General features: G+C 40.0%; 1 protein-coding gene across 1 annotated transcript in view; it reads left to right on the top strand.

Annotated features, from left to right (window-relative positions):
- The window catches only part of lmx1ba (LIM homeobox transcription factor 1, beta a), a 30,480-nt gene that overhangs the window by 12,859 nt on the left and 2,746 nt on the right, over positions 1 to 14,875 (top strand). The gene's annotated exons all lie outside the window — the stretch shown is intronic.

Below are 14,875 nucleotides of genomic sequence, written 5' to 3'. Positions count from 1 at the left end.
GGAACCGCTGGTCACTTTATAGACACGTTTAGGAATCTGTCCATCCGATACTTTCAGCATGAGTGAACCGCAACCGCCTGGAAACATTGACTGTCACGGGCCGTTCTGCTAAAGCTTCACAGACTCGTCCCCCCTGATGGGACTTCCGTCTCGATGTCTAGCGAGGGGCAGAATAACACTTAAAGTGTCGGGGAAAACGGGCGTTTATGTGGTAGATTCATAACGTAACATAACATCAAAGTGTCGTCTGAGAGAACGTGTGAGCGAGACACAAACAACAGTCGTCTGATGTTACTGCGCAAATTTATGGCGCGACTCGCGGGTGGAAAAGCGTGTCGTGGAGACAAACGTTTGTTGAATTAATTATTTTTATCACCTGGCAGGCAAATGAGAAGCAGACAGCGATGGAAAGTACGAGAGAATGAGAAAAAACATGCTTGGGGAATTCTCAGATGGGTTTTGTCTGTTTGTTTAGAATACAAAGACAAACATTTTCCAAACACTTATTCAATATGAAACTTGTTAACCAAACTTCACTTCAGCAAAATCAGCTCTTGCTACCGTGGTAATACCATATAATTATAATATGCCGTATGACATGGTTTTCTAAACATATAATTTTGTGTCCATGGCAGTACCATGATTTTCAGACATTGTACATTGATAATTCCATGTTTTTTTTGTTTTATGTACTTTGAAGATCGGACTAGGTGTGATACCTGTACCATGGCACTGCCAGCATACTTGGTATTGGTAACAAATATAGGAAATGCACACAAATTGATCACCTGATAGACATTTCACATGAAACATTTTTTATTACTTATTATCTTTACATGTCCAAAGTGTGACTCTATAGTTTAAATATGAATTTAGCCGTATGTGCGTGTCAGCTCTGTAGACTAATGCATCGCTCCAGACTGTCGTGATTTGACAAGGAAAATTTGTCACCTTGGGCACAGCGGAGACGAAGACGCTTTATTTCCAAAAGCTAATATTGTGGAAGAATGTGCTTGTGTGTGTGTGTGTGTGTGCGTGTGCATGCGTATTTGCATGCATATGTGCATGTGCATGTGTATGTGTACACTATGACTTTGCAGATGGGGTAATATCAGCTGGTGGGTTTGCTGAGAGTACCCGGGGGGAACATGAAATCTGTCAGAGTTAGGATCTGTCAGAGAAGGTTGTGCACACGCACATACACACACACACACACACACACATAACACACGTGTTTAAAAAGGGAACAACATGTACAGGTTCTGGATGACAGACAGAAGACAGATAATAATAATAAAACAGTAATTTACACACTTTTAAACTTTAAGTATATTTCTCTCTGTCTCTCTTTCTTTCTTGCTTTCTATACTCTTTCCTCTTCCCTCTTCAATCATTTTATCTGTTTTAGGGCCCCTTGTAGGAACCCAAGCAGCCATTTAGCAGTTTCAGATGCCCGTGGCGGCCCTCAGAGACCATACGCTGTCTTTATTAACTCTCTCTCTATGTGTGTGTGTGTGTGTGTGAGAGAGAGAGAGAGAGAGAGAGGGAGGGAGGGAGAGAGACTCTGATTGGGAGAAAGACATTGGCCTGTCATGTAACAGTAATTACTCCATTGATATTCCTCATGCAATAACCCAGCACAGGCTCATTTGCATTAAGTCAGTTCGGTAGCGACGAGACAGATGCTGCTAATCTCATTCAGACTCTCACTCTTTTCTCCTTCTCTCTCCATCTCTTTCCTCTCTCTTTCTAAGAGTTTCCTGCAAATATTATTGCTCATCAGAGAAGCATCTGAGAAGCACATGTAAATGTTCTTACAAGACACATCAGGGGAAAAGACGTTGCTCTTTAAAGGGATAGTTCTGAGAAATGTCATTTCAAACCTGTATGACTTTCTTTCTTCTGCAGAACAGTAAAGAAGATACGCCGGTAATCAAACAACATTGAACTCATTGATTCCATTGTAGGTTGTCCCGCAGACAAAAAGCATCATATACAGGTTTACAAGCACATGAGATAATGTCAGGATTTCTTTATTTTCGGGTGGACTACGCCATACGTGGCTCCCGGCTTCCGTGTCATACCTGAGGAGTCTTCAGACACAAACTAGTTTCTACGCTACTTCAAAGTGGTGGGAGCACAAAGGAGCCGTTCTCTCTCCTGTGACCACAGTTTAACCTGTTTGCACCTGACGCAGGGGGGGAATAGCACGCATAGCTCTGAGGATTAGATTCTCTGGGGCTCACATTCACTTCTCGTGCAGTCTCTTGGGTTTATTAGAATCGTGACACAGGCATTTTCTAATCTGGACCGAGCATGAGGCCAGCATCCCTGAGATCTCTCTACGACTGACACACACACATAGACGTTTCACAAAAAAGTATTGTTTAGAAGTAGAAAATGCAAGCCAGAAGTTGAAAAAGTACGACCATCACGTCTTTGACTTTACCGCGGTATTTGACAGGTATTCGATTAGGTTAGTGTGCATGAATCCGGTTTATCCGATTTGACTGAACGGCCTGCGTCCAATCCGCTTTATGACCTCTTTGACAATTTACTTCTTCCGTGCCAGTAATGCCATTACGGTCTATTAGGCTGGATGAGAAGCATCAGATAGAGCCGTGTCATTTCAACACTCATGTGTAAGAGATACGGAGCCGTTCATTCCTTCATGAGGAGTTTTTCCCTGTGAGCGCGTCAGGAGTGAAACCGGTTCAGGCTGTTTCTCTTGCTGCTTGTTTTGGAGCTGCAGGCAGCAGAGGATTTGCTTTTGTTGGACTTACATGACTTTCCACTTATTAATGTTACTGTCATACTGTAGAGCTGTTCTCAGTTCAGAACCGCGTGACGTTATGACAAGCGTTCAATGACCTTTTTTTACATCCATCAAAGGGCTCGTATGATAAGAAGCCATAGTTTCCTTGCTTCTTCTTTGCTTGCATGCATACACAACACAAAAGTTAATTCAGCTCGAAAATATGATTTTGATAATTCTATATTTATTATTTTACTTTACTAGAGGCTAAGGTATATGACATAAAGCGATATATTCTTGTATTTATGTATATATTGTCTTTGTTTCTATGTGTGTGACATTTACTCTGGTCCTCGCAGCTATACGTGTGTAAGATTTTGCTGGTGGTACTGAGAGCTTTATGGATTTGAGTGGTTATGACAACTGGAGTGAGTCAAGCGAGGAAAAAAGAGTCAAAGAAACTGACGCTTCTCGGCACTGGGCACCATTCACATCTCCAAATCCATAACAGATGTGTGTGCGATCGTGTAAATGTTTGTGTGAGTGTGTCTGCAAGAGTTTGTAATTGTGTGTCTTTGACTGTGTGTGTGCGCATGCATGCGTAGGTGTGTCTGCAAGTATGTAACTGCGTTTATTTGACTGCGTCTGTGTGTGTCTGTGTCCGCAACGATATAATTTAGTGTATTTGACTTGTTTTTAGACGATGTAGGGTCCAAATGTCCCCACAGTGATAGTAAAAGTCACATTGTTACTGTGACCGATGGCTGGTCCCCAAAATTCAAAAGGATTATTAAACATGCTAAATTATGTTTATTTGAAAATGCAGAAAATTGTGCTTTTGGGGCTGGGTAAGGCAATAGAATAAACAGTTTGTTCAGTATATAAATCATTCTGCCTATGGAAACCCTTGTGTGTGTCTGCACGCATGAATAGGTGTGTGTCCAAGTATGTACTTGCATTTATTTGATTATTTCTGCATGCGTACATGTGTGTAAGCGTGCACGCAAGTATGTGTATATTTGACTGTGTGTGTAAGCATGTATATGTAGTTGCGTATATCTGACTGTGTGTGACTAAGGGTTTGTGTTCGTCTGTGTGCATGTGTGTGCGCATATGTGATTGTGTGTGTGTTTTTCACATACACGTGTGACTGTGTGTGATTGCATGTGTAAGTATATGAGTGTGTGTGTGTGTGTGTGTGTGTGTGTGTGTGTATATATATGTGTGTGTTGTGTTTGACAGGTGAATTTCACCTTGAGCATTCCTGACATTAACCACCACTCTCTTACATAAAACATACATTTATATATAAAACACGATTTGTACATTTCGTGTAGTTGAGTTCAGTTCTATAGCACTTTACACAATTTTACATTGTTGCATTGTTTTAGCAGCCGAGGGACTTTTTGTTAGGCATGGTGCTGTGTGGATGAGTGGGTGTCTTGATTTGTTATGTCATTCATACAGTAGGGGGTTTCTAGGGTGAGACTTCACTCCATTCCGGATACGCATACTGTATGTTTCCACATTCAGTGGCATAATGCAATTTGACAGAATCAAAAACAAACACAGCGTGCAGTGTGTTCAAGCGACTGTTGTTTTGAACAGTATCAACAGAAAAAATAAAGGTTCAGTATAGGTGAAAAAATGACTAAACTGAGCAGAGGGGTGTGTGAGCAAAAATGAGACAGTCATCTTTTATTAGGGTTGTGGGTGTTAAGAGCACAGTGTGGTTTATGGCCCGGGGCGCCGCTGTATGAGAGCTCATATTGTCCACAGGGGCGGCGAGATTGAGGTTTCTTTTGGCCCCTGTCGTGTGTTTTCTTTCCCGGCTTTTCACCGTGTGGATTATGACCCCCACTACAATTATATTCACTTCCAATCTCTGTTCAGAACGGACACGTATGGAAACAGTGCTACGTTATGTGTGGCCTTCGTATGACTTTTCTTCAGTTCTTTTTTTAATTTCAGCATTGAATATCAATGATAATAATTTTTCAGCGTGGTACAGCCTCAGGGCGAGACGCAGTCAAAGGCCACAGGTTCACAGAGGTCTAATAAAAAACGCAACCTGCTGGTCATCACCGATTATCTGTTAGAGTTCACTGTCAATAATTAGATATTAAAGACACACATAGAGAAAGAAAGAGAGAGATGTTTTCATCTCTTTTGTCCCCTGGGAAATAATGTTTCTAGTTCCTCTGCGTATCCACCCATCAACTGGGACTCTTTCACATGCGCTCATAGAGAACATTCACATTAAACTGTACAGCCATGTAAACAATACTTTCACCGCCACGCGTCTTTCTGGATTTCAAATAATTTTGCATGTCCTGTCTGAGCTTCTAACAGCAGGATTGTTGTTATTTATATTGACACGATCAAATCTGATCTGATCTCGTACCTTTCGAAAAGTGAAAACGATGACATGTTATTGACTTTACGTTGTCAGGTTCAGACACGCCGAACATGTGACGTCACACGGAAGGGGTTTATTTCATAATAACAGCAGGCTGCTTGTACATTATCCTGCTTATTACACGGCTATTGCCACATGGGAAATAATCTGGACTTGAAATATTTTATTAGGTCATTTTAACCAAATGCAGACCTTCTGCTAGGAAAAGATGTTCACTTTTCGGTTTTAGGGTAAGAAACGACGTTCAAATGTCACCAGCAGACAATTTGATTTAATCGTAATGTCGTAAATGTTATCAAAAGATATATCCTATTTATTTTAATAACATACAGTATATGATGTTATATACAGTTTTTTTATAATGAAATACAAATAGTAATATATTTATATTTAATTTGTGAAAAAAGCTGTCAAAATGGTTAGCTGCATCCGGGTTACCGTGTGTTATTAGTTTTGAGAGGTTGTTATCTGGGAATAACGGACCTGCAAATGTCGCGACCGGCCAATCAGAATCAAGCATTCCAACGTGCCATGTAATAATAATAAATATCAACAGCTTTAAAAAAATCTTAATATTCCTCTATCCCATCATCACCCATTGAGAGCATCAGATGTGTTTGGTAAAGTCGAAGGCATGTGTGTGGATGATTGAATTAGACACCCGCCTGTCAACAGCCTCTCAACCAGCAGCTGTGAGCCGCTCTTCAGCCTTTGTCCCGTCCGTACAAAAGAAGCCTTGGCCGACAGATAAAGATGCTCTGAATCTCATGTCACTCACTACCACCTAATACATAATAGAGGAATAAGTGTGTGTGTCTGTCTGTCTGTTTTCATCCCTGCCTTATGAAGCCATGTGACTTTTTAACTATATTCCAGTTGATGATAAACACCTGCAGTGGGTTCAGTCTGTTGGCCTAAAGCAGATGGGATGATGGGATGTTTTGAGGGTGGTCTGTCACTGGTCAGAGGAGAGATGTATTCAGCTCCAGAATGTTTCAATGAATCTTTCCTGTGTTGTGAAGACATTGCATTGAGGACAGAGAAACATATTTTGGTGGTCTTTTTCATTCAGGGGTGTTTGTTTGTGTAGGGTTGTGCGTCCCTGGAGTTAAATGTTTTCTCTAAGATGGCTTACTCACAGCTCAGCATGTCTCAATTAAGTGTTTTTCCATATCAATTCCTCAGTGCAAAAAACTGCATAAAAGATTAAAAAGAATGCGCGTATGGCAGGAATTTTGTCCAAGTTGAACCTATTAAATATTGATTTTATATAATACAATAATTTAATGTTTGGGTTTGTTTTAAGACGGAGTTATATTGATCTATAAAGCACAGGATCATTTGATGAAAAGTGAGAAATTGTTGAGAAATAAGCACTAAATCTGCACATCGAAGCAATGTTATACCTCTTCCAAAATATATATCTGTTGTAAACACACCTAGAGGAGACACATGTGAGATTACTGGATTCTCAAGAGAAAGACGAATCTCTCCATTGATTATCGCTGCTATCTATTGAGATGTTATTGAGTTTTTTCCGATGCTGTCTTTCCTAACTGCCCTCCAGCCATTATTTATTTAACTTTTTACCACCGTACTGTGCAGTGTTGAATGTCGGTTGGATCACTTTTGTTTGATCGTATAAACTTCAGTGGAATAAAACTTTAGTATGGACTAAAAATCTGATGACGAAAGAACGAGGTCTGTTTCTCAATAAATAAAATGAGACACTTGCATGTTTTAACTGTTTTGTTGGGCTGGTTCTTTATAGCGTCTGTGTCTCGCAAGGTTACACGTGTGGGTGCGAGAGGGCCAAAGAGTGCATGTTTTATTCGTTTGTCCACAATTCGTCATCCAGGCCCACGAGTCTGTCCCAGATCTAAAGTTTCAAAGTCACCGCATGTTATTTTCTTCAGTTTAAGGCGGTTGTTGTGGAACCCATATTCATTCACGTAAAGTAAAGACATGAAGCAGAGAGATTTTTACATTTTACATTTTAAGATATAAATATATATACATTTATATAATTAAGCATAAAATAATTTGAACGTAAGCAGAACGTTGGTTAATGATATGCGAGGGATCTTAATGTCTTATTGTTCTCTTTGGTTTGAGCGCTATCTACCGCAGTGCCGCCACAAACCACGAAAGTAGATGTTTACACCCGAGAACGTATTTTTTACAAGATTCAGCTCCTCTTAGCTCACTCTTCACGACGTTCCAACATCCCACAATCTGCCAGCGTTGCTATGGAAACGTGCCCCTCTGACTGCGCTCCATGCTCAGTTTGGCACTTTTGTTGTCGAGTCAGCCCGTATTGTAAAGGTTGGTGTGTTTGCTTCCAATATTTACACTTAAAGCTAAAAGAGAGATGCCTCTTGATTTTCTGTCCGGGTTGAGGAATCTTCAAGGTAATGGTGTGACTTCTCAGCCTTCTTGTTTTTAATGCATTGGAGCAGTTTATCTTCGTTTTCATGCAGCTTTTTTTGTACAATGGAGATGAGGATGTAGTAGTCGCAGAGTGTTCGACCAATCAGAATCATGTATTTCAAAGTCACAGGAAAAAAACACATTCAAATCTAGTTAAAATAGTTTTTGATGAGATGTTTAGAATGTATTGCATTATGCATTTGACAGACTCTCTTATTGCATTCGAACTGCTTGTCTTCGTGGTTCTTGGAGACTGAACCCATGACCTCCACGTTGTGTAACAGGAACACAGAACTCATAGTTTCAGCCTTATCCAGCTTCCAACATACTGTAGTAAAACATCAAATTGACTTCATCTTAATATCACTTCAACTCATCAAAATAAGTTAAGCAACTTCAACACCTGCCAAAATAAAAAGTAAATAGTAAATACCAGGTTGTACTTAAAACCTTAAAACTTTCTTTTTTATATCATTAACACCACGTCATGAGTCATGACTTTATAGGCATTAAGCCATAATTAAATCAGATATTTTAAAGACTTTAAAGTAAACATTCCAGACCTGAAGTCTAATAATCTAAGGATTACCACTGCTAATTAAAACTCAACAAACATCCCTTTACGGACCCAAAGGTCCAGAGGACGGTGGGAACACACACACACACACACAAACACACACACACACACACACACACACACATACACACTAATCCACCTTCGCTCTCAGATGTGGCTAAACCCTTCTCCAAGAGGGATTGTTTCGGGGGGTCGAGGTGAGGCACTTGAGACTTGCCATAATCTCACAGCTGGGTCACCAGCGTAAACCCCCATCCACAGATTAAGGAGCGTTTGTTAAATAGTCTCCAGCGCAGAGCCCCTTAACATCCTCCTTTCACATACTCAAGGAGCTCCTCTTCAAAACGCCCCATATTACTGTTTGTTTAGTCTCTCTGGGGCAGAGCGCGAGGGTCAGGGGTAATTTAAAACTCGATTGAGAGCTCTACCCCGTCCAGCCTCCAGCACAAAGACTCACCCCTGCTTAATGTTTGGGTTTCACTGTGGTCACCTCAACATCTACATGGCTCCTCAGTCTTGTCAATGAGGTTCGATGTTCAACGTTTTTCAAAACATTGAACATACAGAAGAAATAAAGTCGCACAGGGTGGGAATGACTCTTGAGAAATGCTATTTTGATGAGCCACAGAACCGCTTCCTTTGTAGCGTGTTTCAAATGCTGTCTATATAGGGAACTCGCTAGGTTTTCAAAGGACGCCTCCGTGTTACTCGTATCATGAAATGAATGAACTCTCTGTCGTGTGAAGTCTCTCCAGAACGACTTCATATGCCGTATAGTGGACAACAATGCCATGCACATCTGCTCGCGAGCGCTCGCGCCGGCCTTTTGACATTTCCGTTAATCCCTAGATTATCCGCCGTCGGAGATCTCCAGATAAATCTGGCTTGCCACTCACGCCATTATGCGAGTGTTTATTCGTTTACACAAATGCTCATCGTGTAAAATAAACCTTGTGTTCTTTGTTGCAGCCAATGGGACACTTCGGGAGATGGGGGTATTAGCTAAATCCTCCTGTCAATCATGCGTTGGCTTTAATCTGATTGGTCGATCTTCAAGCCAAGTATTTTACAGCCCTAGACACCAATTACAGAGGCCGTAATTGCGGCTCTGAGTCTGTTATAGGACGGCTCGCTTTAGCAGAGAGCCCCCGCTGTGATGTGCTGAACAGAGATGTCTGCTTTATATCAACCAAACCAACACGGAAACGGGCCAGATGAACACACGCAGTCATTAAAGTGCTACAGATTTGGGGAAATGAGTATGAGGTCAGAGGCCTAGGTTAGTATTAAGAGTATGAGCGAGGCAATAGTGTTTTTTTTAAAGTGCAAGTTATACAAAAGACAAATCTCGATGGCATTTCATGAATGTACCTATGATGCCCAGAAATTCTCTTGTGATTTTGACTCCAGTCAAGCCTGTGATCAGATCTGGCTTTGATAACTGCACACATGCTGCGGCCATGGTTTCTTGTGCTACCTACACAAAATATGGACTTCTGAAAGACCATAAGCTATGATGCTATGATGTGATCCGGTCTGCAAGAAATTATCCTCTAATGAGCTTCTAGAAGCAAATGTGTCCTAATAGACAGCACACACACTCAGGGTTTATAATATGATGTCATAGCTGAGCCTTTTTTAGATCTACGGCTCTTTAAGATTATAGAATGAATTCACGCTGGTAACAAATGATAGAAACACCAAACTTTGCTTAATCTAAGGTGTAGCATGAGAATCTTAATTTTTTGAGTTTAAAGTAAGTGTTGCGACATATTATGTGTGTGTGTTGCGCGAGCGCTTTTGTGTGTGCTCTATTATTTGCTGGTAGTGTGTTTGCTGTGGTAGAGCTGAGTAAACTCAATACTGAATAGAGCTGCCAAACTTAAGAAAAGCAGCTGTCCAAACACACACATACACACATTGTGTACCTGCTGTATTCACTCTATCCCCTTCACACACACACTCACTCACGCACGCGCACACACACACAAACACATACACACATTGTGTACCTACTGTATTCCCTGTATCCCCTTCACACACTCATGCACACGCACGCACGCATGCGCGCACACACACACACACACACACACACACATACATACACACATTGTGTACCTGCTGTATTCCCTCTATCCCCTTCACACACTCATGCGCACGCACGCATGCGCACACACACACACACACACACACATACATACACACATTGTGTACCTGCTGTATTCACTCTATCACCTTCACGCACTCATGCACACGCACGCACGCATGCCCACACACACACACACACACACACACACACACACACATACATACACACATTGTGTACCTGCTGTATTCCCTCTATCCCCTTCACACACTCATGCACACGCACGCACGCACGCATGCGCACACACACACACACACACATACATACACACATTGTGTACCTGCTGTATTCACTCTATCCCCTTCACACACTCATGCACACGCACGCACGCATGCCCACACACACACACACACACACACACATACACACATTGTGTACCTGCTGTATTCACTCTATCACCTTCACACACTAATGCACACGCACGCACGCATGCCCATACACACACACACACACACACACACACACACACATTGTGTACCTGCTGTATTCACTCTATCACCTTCACACACTCATGCACACGCACGCACGCATGCCCACACACACACACACACACACACACACACACACACACACATACATACACACATTGTGTACCTGCTGTATTCCCTCTATCCCCTTCACACACTCATGCACACGCACGCACGCATGCGCACACACACACACACACACACACACACACATACATACACACATTGTGTACCTGCTGTATTCACTCTATCCCCTTCACACACGCACACACAATTTGTGTACCTGATGTATTCTCTCTCACTCTCTCTCTCTCTCTCTCTCTCTCTCTCCAAAAGACATTAATTCCCAGCAAAATTAATAAAATAAAAATTACCAGAAATTAATAAATCATCTTATTTTAGGTTTTGGGCTGAATTTGTTTCTAGACAATATTGGACAGCCATCCTTAGATGTACTATTACAGTTCTCTGGTGCATAAAAAAGCCAGTGTATTTTTTGGAAATGACATTATAAATGATTTTAAATTATATTGAAATGATATTTAAAGATATTATTAATGGAAGGAAATTGCTCTTTTCAATAATATGTCATATTTTACCGGTGACCAGTTGCATAAACATATTGTGTTTACTGACTAGCAATTAGTTAGTAACTAATTATTCTTACTTTTCAGATTTCAATAAGACCCAGACCATTTTATGTAACTGACTTGAAGAAGTTATGACCCAGAAGAAAATACGTTTGTTTTATGGAAAGAAAGATGTCTGTGTCTGTGTTTGTATTTTGATCATAATCATGAATTTAGCATGTCTATGTCCGATTAGCGTGTTAATATCTGTTAAGCATTGAGCGACGTCCATCAGGAGGTGTTGTATATCAGCAAACACACGCTCCATTTACCACAGATCATCATCCGCCCGTACTGACCGGCCAAGCGGTACACGTCTCCCTCCGCTCGCAGTTTAATGAATCAATTTCACCAAAATTCAAAAGCAGCTGTTTGGGATGGTTGTTGAGATCAAATGGTTGATAATGTTGTAGACGTTGTGTGGCGCTTGCCCGGGTGTTGCTAAGACATTCTGAATGGTTGTGTATTGCTTTCTAATTTTTAGTTGTTGAAAATACTCAGTTATAGTGGACATGCTTTCTGCTTTATCACATGTGACTAACAGCAGCACTGATGTAAAGTCACTGTTAAAGTCCCGCTTCCGGCGTCTGATACGTTACAGGCCACCGTTCTTATTAATTATATTGAGGAGAACGAATGTGGATTTTGCTCTTTGGTAGGTCAGAAGGCAGTTGTGGTGAACTGTGCCGTGCGCGGACCACAGGGTTTTTCAAGTTTAGTGCCCTCTGTGTTTAAAAACATCTTCGGTTCTTTTGTAGTGCACATGCATCTGCTCTGTGGATGGGGAAGGGCGGATGGAAAAATCAAAAGCACACACACACACACACATACACACACACTGCAGGTCCATGATGACATCAGAGAGGGATTTTAAAGAGCTTTACACTGTATTTAACTACGTAACTACAATTAAATGCATCTGTCTGCACAGACCAGCAGATTTAAGTCAGATACCATGGGTTTCTTTTTTGTACAAAATTAATTAAATTTGTCATTTTTTATAATTCCTCAATGATTTTTTTCTTTCACGGCAATGATATATAATGGAGATCAGACTGAGATTTTCAAAGTCAAAAGTCTTTTCTCTCTGGTGAGAGTCTCAACAATGTCTCTGTGCTCATATTTACGAAGGTTTTTATTTGATTTATCTTTTTGTCTGTCTTTATTCCATCTATAAGATCAAATTTGCCTTAAAAAACAAACAAACCAAGAACTCTGAGAACTCGAGTCTCATGAGCTGCGAAAGATCAATACGATCTTTCTTTTAGGTGTTTCTTACGCTATATAGTGTCTTGGTGTTCCTTTAAGAAAAATACAGTTTTTCATCTGTTTTGTTTTTTGTCAGATGTTTGTACACCATAATCCAGCTCAGACGTGTCTCACTTAACAACGCTGGTCGTGGCAAACTAGATAAAAAAAGATATTGTTTGTATTTGTTCCACTTTGGATCTGGACAAATATGGAGACAAGAATAAAAAATATCTTACACACATACACTGTTCAAAAGTTAAGGGTCACTTTACTTAATAATTATAAAAACCTGTAATATAATTGTAATATAATTGTGCCAACGTATTCATATCTTTTATTAAAAACGTAAATGTCTGCACATGGCACATTTCTGCAAATTCTAGAAAAGAGTAACTAGACTGAAAATGATCAAATAACATTTCTGTTTGTATTTATTTAGTCACAGCATCATTCCCAAATTTACGTTTGTGTTATTTCACAGTTTTGAGTTTGCTACTGTTGTAAACTGTGTAAAAAGAATCAAGAATTAGAAATTGACCCTAAACTCTTTTGAATTGTATACAAACATCAATGAATCACACACTATAGATCACAGCGTTTAAGTATTTTTGTGAGCATGCCTGACTGACCGTGAAGACTCAGTGTTCTTAATGCTGCCAAAGACGGATTAGTTTCATCCACTGCACTGTGCAAGTGTCAATCAAAACTAATTCTCTCTTTCTCACACACACATAACAGAGAACCACAAACCAGATGAACCGTTACAGCAAAATACAAGAGAAGGAATTTAACATCCTTAAATCCGTTGTTTCACTTTAACATTCACAGCAACCCACAGGAAAAACACTCCATTTTAGTAACCACATAGCAACGCCCTGGCAACCAGACTTTCGCATTGCTCCCAGTTTCCTCATAATCTCATACCGCTGATAAAAGACGGGACATAAGAGTCACGCGTGGCCGAGACTGAGAACAAAGATGCCGCTGAGGTCGTGTCAACAAAGAGAGAGAGAGGAAGAAGATCAGATTAGACCTGTTGCACAATAGAAGAAGGGATAATCTCGGAGGAATCATGGGAATTACAGACCGAAGCATAATGCGATGTGACAGTCAGAGGAAGCAGACAAACATGAGCGCATGCGATTATCTCAATCATCAAAAGAAGGAGGAAAGAAAGGAAGGGATGCGTTGGGAAGAAGAGGCGGGGCTTACAGGGCTTCATCCTTCCCAAGGGAAAATTGCATTGCCCGGGAGTTTTCCGATTTATTTCATATCAACTTAGTCTCGATTGTTGAGATCTCTTCTCAAACTCTAATGGAGACATTAGTGAGATGCCCAGCTCTTTTCTCAAGAAAAATATCTGAGCACATTGTGAGACACTGTTTAGATCTCTGGAGGAGAAAGGTCTGGAGGAGATGTGTGTGAGATTAAGATTAAGGTCTTTTTCTTTGGCACGAATCTCATCGGTGTCTTAAAGATACTATTGAAATGTCACAAAGATTTCCCCTCTCTAATATTCGTATGCAGTATCTGACCTGATGAAACCATCATATATTAAGACTTATTATAATTTCATTGAGATGTACAGGATGACTGCTGGTGTCCGGGGTGTATTGATCTGGGCGGCTGTAATATTTATGGATTCACTTTATTGGTGTGGGGGAGACTGCAGCTCTGAGGGAAGATCTGCTTAATGCTTTAGAATTATTATTGAGTCATTGCATGTAATTGAGACCCTTTAGAGAATAATTTTCTTTTATCCCATTTCTCAAGTTCTTTTTTCTTTTTTAATATTTTTATGTTTTTACAAAATGTGTGTTATTTTTATTCATATTTTGAATTAGCTTTCATTTTTACATTTTTAATTGCAATCATGTTGACTTTAGTTTAATTGTATGTAATTTAGTAAATTTGTTATACATTTAATTTATTTTATTTCACTTTTAATTCTTATTTATTTCCAGTCATTAGTGCATCAATTAAAACTTTTTCTAATTCAATACCTAGAGCAAAATTTGAAAATTCAATTAGTTTTACAAATATTTTTTCATACTTTATTTATTCAAAATTTTCTTTAATTTCAGTTAACATAATGTGTGAATATTTTTAGCTATAGTTAACTATAAAATCCCTGAAGGTGCAAAATGTTGTGATCAAATATTATACTTACTTTAAAATACTTTGGAAGAACATACATGATT

This window comes from Barbatula barbatula (assembly GCF_947034865.1).
Source record: "Barbatula barbatula genome assembly, chromosome: 2".
NCBI classification, from domain to species: Eukaryota; Metazoa; Chordata; class Actinopteri; order Cypriniformes; family Nemacheilidae; genus Barbatula; species Barbatula barbatula.
The sequence above is the reverse complement of the archived record's forward strand: the minus strand, read 5'-3'. Positions and strand labels throughout refer to the sequence as shown.